The 8,206-nt window shown below is 45.6% G+C and overlaps 1 pseudogene; it reads left to right on the top strand.

Moving 5' to 3' along the window:
* The first annotated feature begins 2,557 nt into the window (after window positions 1–2,557).
* Window positions 2,558–4,301, top strand: LOC103664795 (annotated as a pseudogene).
* Window positions 4,302–8,206: the final 3,905 nt, after the last annotated feature.

Here is an 8,206-nt window from a genome sequence, read left to right as displayed (position 1 = left end):
AACTGGTGAAGCTTCTGCCTGGACGTGGTATATATCATGCCTGCTCTCTTTCCATTGGCCAGAGCTTGACCCATGGCCAAGCCCAAAACAGCCTCCAGAAAGCACAACAGGTTATATGGCGCTAGGTGAATATGTAACCTTTTTTACAGAGATGTGGGTAGGAGTGAGTGATTGCAAACCGTAATTTACCCCTCCCACCAAAATAATCCTTGTGCCTAGTACAACCCCTGGCACTTAGGAGCTGCTAAAAAAATTTTGATGAATGCATGAACGAACATGGTCAGAGAGGAAGGAGGAGATCAAAAATGGGCAGTATTTAGAAACTCAAGGACAATGTGACCTCCAATTCCAAAAGGAATCCAGGAACAGAAAACAGTAGACTTTATGAGTCCACTGAGGTCATATAAATAGACTACATAGTATTTTCTACCTTTTTTCCGTGGGAAATCTCACAGACACACCTGTCTTGGGTATGGCTCCTGTGAGATAGATAATTCATTTGTCCAAAGTTCCAGGATACTTCTATTCTGCATCCTCCCTGAACCCCACCCCTCCTTGCTTGCTTTTCCATTTAGATTTCTTGGAAATGGGAGCTGTAGGTGTGAGATTAGAAGGCAAATGCTCGTTGCCCAGCACTCAGTAAATCAAAGAACTGTGTCATAGGAAGGAAGCCGTTCTCCTCATCTTCCTCCTGGAACAAGGTCAGATCACGCTCTCCAAGGGCACAGAGAGGGCACTGCAAACCTGGAGGCAGTTCAGATGGGGGGGGGGGGGGTGCGGAGGAAAGCGGTGGGGGTCAGCTCTGTTGGTCAACAAAATGAATGACAATGCGGCTGTGTTTTAATTTAGAAATATCCATGCAAGCCATGCTCGTTAGCTTTTTTTTTTTAACTTTTAATTCAAACTAATGAAAAATTGAAAGGAAATGAGATGTTCCATGAGATTTAGCCAAACATTGAATAGGTCTTGTGGAATCTGACTGCAAAATTAGTTATGGAGAGCTTCTGGCAAAAGCCACTCCCGAGATGAAAACACTGCACGCCTGTTCCTGAAAGGCGGTGGTGCGCACGCTGAGGCCTCCGGTGGGCCCGTGCGGGGGCCACTGCGCTTGGCCTGTTCCTCATTACCAAGAACACGACGCTTCCTGGCCAAAACAGCGCAGATTAAACAGTGAAGACAGATAGTTTTTAAAGTAGTTTGAGATTATTTGAGTGCATATGTGGTGTGCATATGCACGAGTGTTGAGATACATGGAAATGGCACACAGATGTAACAATTGGTGAATTAGAAACCATGAGAAGAGCCACCACTGAATGGTTGCAATACCTTTCTTGGACGGAGCTGAGTATCTCACATGAATTTGTTTATCTTCAAAAGCTGAAACTAGGGGCACCTGAGTGCCTCACTCAGTTAAGTGTCTGCCTTTGGCTCAGGTCATGATCTCAGGGTCCTGGGATCGAGCCCTGCATCGGGCTCTCCACTCAGCAGGGAGTCTGCTTCTCCCTCTCCCTATGTGCTTTCTCTCTCTCTCAAATAAATAAGTAAAATCTTTTAAAAGAATTTTTTTAAAAAGCTGAAACTATTTTGGGTAATGGACTCTCATTCCCTGATTGTCTAGACTTCACCTTACCACGGTCCCTTCATGCCAGCGGAAGGGAGAGCGCTGAGCCTGTTACATATTCTCTTCTTTCTTTCTAGCTGATGGGTGAGTTTAGTAGGATTCCACGTTAATGCGGCAAGAAACTGTGCATTAAATCCAGTTCGTTTTGTTCTGTCATTTAGATTTCATACACCATTCTGGCTTGCCAGCCATCTTGAAAACTGGGTAAAACAGTGAACACAGATGATTCCTTGCTGCTAGCAAGCCTTCGAGTGTTAGCGCGCCATCCTGTGGCCACACTGAGCCTCTCAGCAAGTTCCAGGCTCGGGGCCTTTGCAGGGCTGTTCCCATGGCTTGGTAGGTTTTTTTCTGCCTTCCTTTCCTGGCCAACTTCGCAGGTTTCGATTTAAATATCCCTTCTACGGAAAAGACATCCCTGACTACCTGTACTCCGCCCACTCCCTCGATACCGCATTCCTCCTCCACGCTGCCTTCTGATAGCACCCCGCTCTTCATCATTCGCGACGCTCTCGGTGCTTGTTTGGTTGTTGACTCTTGTCTCCTACCACACTCAAGGGCAGAGACACTTTCTCTTTAGTTCCCACTGCTTCCCCAGCACCTAGCAGAGAGCCAGGCATACGGATGCTCGGAGCTGCTGAAGGACTGAAAGTTCTGCTAACAGAAGGTTAGTAATATCTAGGAATGTTTCACTGTAGAGATGGAAATACCTTAGAGGTCATGTGACTCTAACCCTTGGCGACATCAGATCCACATTGACTGATGGCACTTGGGTTGTTTCATTCTCTTCTACAAGTGTGCCACGGCTTGTTTATTCTGGCAATTGGCATTTGGCGTGTTTCCAGTCTCTTGCTGTAAGAAACAATGCAGCTGTCAATATTCTCATATATGTTTCTTTGTGCACATTTGCAACAATCTCCCCAGAGCCTGTGCTTAGAAATGGCACTGGTAGGTAATAGGATATGCAAATCTTTATCTTTCCAAGTTAACACCACTTCTTTTCCACTCATCACTCCCAGTAGCTGTATCTGAGCGTTCCTGTTGCTCCACTTTCTTGGCAAGGTTTGATGTGAACAGATTTCTTAACATTTGCAAACCTTGTGGGTGCAAAATGGCAGTTTTAATTTTCATGAGTCCAATCTGTCTGGGCCAGAGGTTGCAAACCGGTAGTGTGTGGCTGAATGGGGCCTGCGGTCTGGATGCCATCCATGGATGTGTTTTGTTTGACCAAAGGGTATTTTTCGAACCAAAAAATTGAGTTAGTTGCCAACATTTGAAAATTGGAAGATTTCACTTAAGAATCTGGACTTCCTTTTTTTTCTTGGGGAAAAAAAATGGGAAGACATCACAACATGGGGCCCATAGTCACACATGACAACAACTGGCAGCCGTTGAGAAGTCGCTGTCTCTGCTTGTCATGCAGGTGACAGTGCTTTGCAATTGTCCCCAGTCTTATAGCCAACCTAGATCTTGTGGTTACCTGAGCTTTCTGGCCCCTGTGGGCTTTTAAATTGCCTGCCCTGTTTTAAGCCTTTGTAAACTAGAGAAAGGCCTTGGAAGGGGGGTGGTGCTAGATGGGTACCCCCCTCCACGCAAACTTCACCAGGAATAGCCCGGCACAAAAGCAGTGGACACATGCCTCCAGGTAAAGTCCAGAACAGTTGTGGGGCTCAGGGCCACTTCTTCCCTAAAACCTCTTCCTGTTCACCTCCCTCTGCTGGGTGCTGCTCCTGTCTCTTAGCCCTTCCTCAGACGTGATCTTCCCTGACTCTGAACTTCCTAAGCCCCTTGGTCTATACTCCTCTTCAGATGCCAATTTATTTTCACGATGTCTTCTGCTTATGTGTGTACTTGCCCCCTTTCCCCTCTTTCACTGAAAGACCCGTGAGGTTTGGGACCATGTATTTACATGTCTGTCTTTTTGATGTTTGTTTATTTGTTTATTTTTGGTCCTTCATGATATTTTAAGTCATGGCTACACAGGGAAGTTTGATCCACTCATTTCAGTACACATTTACTAAGTGCTCATATGCAAGCCATTGTGCCAGGAACTAGGACCGGGGGATGCCATCACTGCCTTCAGGGATCCGACAGAATCCTGGGAGAAAGGACCACATTTCTCCCTTCCTTCCTTCCTTCCTTCCTTCCTTCCTTCCTTCCTTCCTTCCTTCCTTCCTTCCTTTAAATGACAAAATACATTGAATGCTTACTATGGGCCAGACACTGCACTAAGCACTGGGGAGAAAAGCAGACAAGATCCTCGTCTCATGGAACTTACCAGTGAGACCACAGATGTTCAGTTGCCTAAGACTCAAGAAGCTAGCCACCCCTGGGAGTTGGGCACAGGAGACAAGCTAAGACCAGAGCTGATTTGAATGCGGAGTAGAAGCTAAGATGAGTTTCTGGTGATGACAACCTCTCCACAAGAACGTACCCGTCTTGAAGGACCTTCTCCATCTGTCCCTAGAAGAGGAGAAGAGGGAGCACAAGAGGAAGCACCTGCTGCCCAGCCCCAGCTCCTACTTCATGGGCGGGGAGTGCCCAGGATGCTACAAAATCACCAGTCTTTAGCCCCGCTCAAGCGGTAGTTTTGTGCGTCGGCTGCTCCGCTGTCTTCCGCCAGCCCACAGGAGGACACGCAAGGCTTGTAGAAGGATGCTCCTTCCCACAGAAGCAGCACTGAAAGCATCCTGAATCAAGATGAGTGGGAAACTATCCCAACAAATACATTTTGGATTAAAAAAAAAGAAGACGACACTAACCAGATGAAGCGGGGAAGTGGAAGGGAATGTGGTTGCAGGTCCACACGGAAGAGCTAGCGAGTAGGAGTTAGTTATGGTGAGAGGGAGCAGAATCACTGTGGCTGGAACCGAGCGTTGGGCCCAGGACAGTGGGGCATGAAGCTAGAGATGTAGGTAAGCGTCAGAAACCAGAAAGAAATGAGTACAATCAAGCACTTAGGTGCTAACATAAAGGTGCATGTAGTTGAGACCCTCAGTTGTTGATCAAATTAACGCACAGCTAAGTGAATATATAGATGATTATTCTAGAAACTGACCATCTGATAGAGAAGATAGGGAGTCATGCAGAGAGGTTGCTATTGTTGCTTAATCAGGAGGGGCCAGAATGGATGTCGAACATTTCAGAGACTTACAAATTCTGCACTACCTTCTATGGGAAGAGGCCTGTGAGCCTGGAGGTTTATTAAAGATGGATGGCTCTTTGCCCTCACACCTGACTGGAAAAGGAATGGCCTTCCCCAGGCTTCCATAGTCCCTGAAAAGAGGAGGATTGTTGCCCGCGGAGGATTAGCTGAAATAGGTCCATAATGAGCCAGCCCTAAGTCATTGACAGCACTTGGCATTTCACTGTAAGGAGCGGGTCTTAGTTCTAAAGCTCTTGCCTTGCTAGTGTACCTCAAGGCTTCTCGGGCGAACAATCCTCATAAGTAGATTTTTTTTTTTCCTCCTCCTGCTGCTTTGAGGCTGCCTGAAAGCCTCCTGCCCCTGAGTTGATATTCTAGGCCATGCTGGTGGCAGAGCTTTCTCAGGCACACAATTGAAATCTAAAGCATCCTTGGGGAAAGCTCCCCTTTGACCCAATGCTACTCTTAAGACTGGAGGAACTTTCTTCTCCTGGGGTTTATTATAATTGATTCCTGAGAATTACAGCAAAGCGTAAGACCCTGCTGGCCTGTGGCTGGGTTGTGGGTTTGTTTGTCCTGTTGTTGTTAATTTATCAAGTATTAAGAAAAGGAGGCTCCTGTCGCCCTGCGCTTGGTGCCGTCCACCTCTGCCCTTCTGCTCACCCTGGGCTTTTGCCTGGAATGCCCTCTCTCCTTTCAAGGGCCATGTCTTCCGTAAAGCCTTCCGCAATAATGTCAGACCACACTGCTGCATCTCCTTCCTGACCTGCTCGTCACTCTTACCAATTACTCTGTACATATTGAATTTGATTATATTATTTATTGTACACTTTTTTATATGTATGTGCCTTGGGTCTGCAACAAGGTTACAACTTGGGAGTAAGCGAATGAGTATTTGCTGAATGTATTAATGACATAGAAAGCTCAAGGATGAGGACCGAGTTATATCCTTCTATACTGGCCCCCACTCTACTGCATCCATTGATGGGATCATAAGAAATATTCAGTAAATATTTTTGAAGCAAATCAAATAACAGAAGTTAGACTGGGAGGTAATAGATCACAGTGATTAAGAGCATAGAATATCGAATCAAGTAGCTCGAAGGTACCAGCCAAGGACTTAGGTGAGTTCAGTAATTTCTTCGTGCCTCAATTTCTCCATTTGTAAAATGGGGACCGTAGCAGTATCTACGGTCTACAGTATTTAGCTGCCAACTAAAGGCAGCTGAAATGAGCCACAAAGTGGGCTGTGAACGATTTAACTGCACAGGAATGTTGAGGGTTCGACTAGAGCTTTGAGATTGAAAAGAGAAGCAAAGAAGTAGACAGCTTTGTTGGAGCTTAGAATCAACCTCAAAATAACAAGCCTTCAGGGAACATTCCAAGTTGAGTGACCCGTAACAGATAGGGACACCAGAAAGTAAAACCAAGCAGGATAGAGGAGACTGGTCGTTCCCAAATGAACACGTCTCACACCATGCCAATGTGGTTATTCCCTTTTAATTCTCTTCTATCCTCGGAGAGAAAGGTTTGATGGCATTTTCATTTGATGGAACCTTAGTTTGGTGGTCCTCATTCAGTTGCTCTTGAACCCTTGCTGATCTCCTTCTCTGTGGAGGAGAGCCTTCACCTCGGGCTGCAATCCTTTCACAGCCTATTGTATATTTGAGCCAGAATTCAATAGCATTGTTCTGTTGCTTATTTTTATGACTATGTTTTATTTAAGTTAAGTAATACTGGATTTTCCATTAATAGTAGTATAAAGTTTCCTTTTATGTTTTTAGGAAAACAAGAAATCGATAATTAAACATTAAGGAGATATTAAGTCCAGGAGGTCCACAGTTAAATAAAACATCATGAAGGAGTTCTAGACCAGTTCGGCTCTTCAGGTGTTATGCAACCTTGGAAATTCACTTCACTTGCCCGAATCTCCCATTTCCTGGTCTATCAAGTGAATGAGTTGGGCAAGAGAGGATCGCTGTAGTTCTGTCTCGCTTGTATGTTCAAGCATTTGGTCGGGGGAGGTGTCAGAAAATCCTCCTCGCCGGTGGAGGACTGACTTGGCTTGGAAAAATTTGCTTTGCAGGGAGGTGGGGAACGGTGAGGCTGAGCAGATTGCCCTGTGCCGGGGACGCACAGGGTGTATGCATTCTCTGGCTATGTTTATTCATGCACACCAGCCCCAAGTTTGCCATCCTTATTTTAGGACTGAAAATGTTCGTTTCAGACACCCAAACTTGGAATTGGCAAGTAAAATGACACCAGTATGTGGCCAATTGAACCCATATTTCCTTTCCTTGTGACCTTGGAAAAAATAATGTTTTCACCCCTCTTAAACAAATGGCCCTAGATGGGTCCTGTTCTCTATTTTCTGTTATGCCGATAGTGATCACTTAGCCAGCTTTTAGCATGTACCAGGCACTCTGCAAAGCACTTTAAGCATTTTATATTGCTAAACTTGCAACAATTTGAAGAGGAAAACACTGCTATTTTGCAATGAGGTGACTGGGGCTCAGAGAGCTTAAGTGACTTGCCCAATGTTACACGGCTCATAAGAGACAAATGAGATTCAAATACAGGTCCGTTGGGTTCCAAACCCAGTGCTGTGAAACCATTATATCATACGTTGTTAGCATTTTCTGCATCCGATTTTTTTTAAATCTTAAAATGAAAATCTCTGAGTTGAAGATCTAAAATGGAAGGTTTGTTTTTGTCAAAGAAACTTAAATGTATTCGAGAAATGTTAACGGAATGGAATACTACCAGGTTATTAAAATCACAAGAGTACGGACCACGCGAATGCAGGAAAACGGACACGTGCACGACCACTCGTGACAAACCAGTGCAAGGGCGAACGTCCATTCCGATCACAGCGCCGTAAAGCAATCTTACTATACACTGGCAAGGCCCGCACAGAATCTGGAGGATGTGGATGGTTCAGAGTTCAGTGCCTTTTAGGCCCTTTTTCCTGCAAGGTTACTCAACTCGTAAATATATAAATGTATGTAGAGGAGTGAGGAAGGTTTTTTTAAGGGAGTAAACCAGGAGTAATTTTTAAAGGAGGCTCGCGATGGCTGGAGGCCTGGCCTTGCCCATTATGGACCCACCTGAACTAGCTAGTGAGCAGGTCATTGCTGCTTGGGACCAGACTAAGGTCAAAATCTCTCCTGAACTCCCATGCCTCTATTGTCCTGAGTCCACTTCACTGAATCAGAATGTGGAGAGAAGCTTCCTTTCACCAGAAGTTCGTAAACATTTTGGGTGACTGACCTTGAGAAAAGCGCACATGCGCACACGCATAGAATACTTGGCGACCGGTTTCAGCAGGCCCCTGAGCCCCTGGGCCTCCGTGACTCTTCCCTACTCCCAGCTTGGATGGCTGGAATCAAGTTGAGGGGACCGGACAGGGTCTGGTTTCGTGGCAGGAAAGCAGAAATGTTCGT

Source organism: Ursus maritimus, unplaced genomic scaffold (assembly GCF_017311325.1).
Source record: "Ursus maritimus isolate PB19 unplaced genomic scaffold, ASM1731132v1 scaffold_15, whole genome shotgun sequence".
Taxonomy (NCBI): Eukaryota; Metazoa; Chordata; class Mammalia; order Carnivora; family Ursidae; genus Ursus; species Ursus maritimus.
Note: the sequence above shows the minus strand (reverse complement) of the source record. Positions and strands in the feature narration are given on the sequence as shown.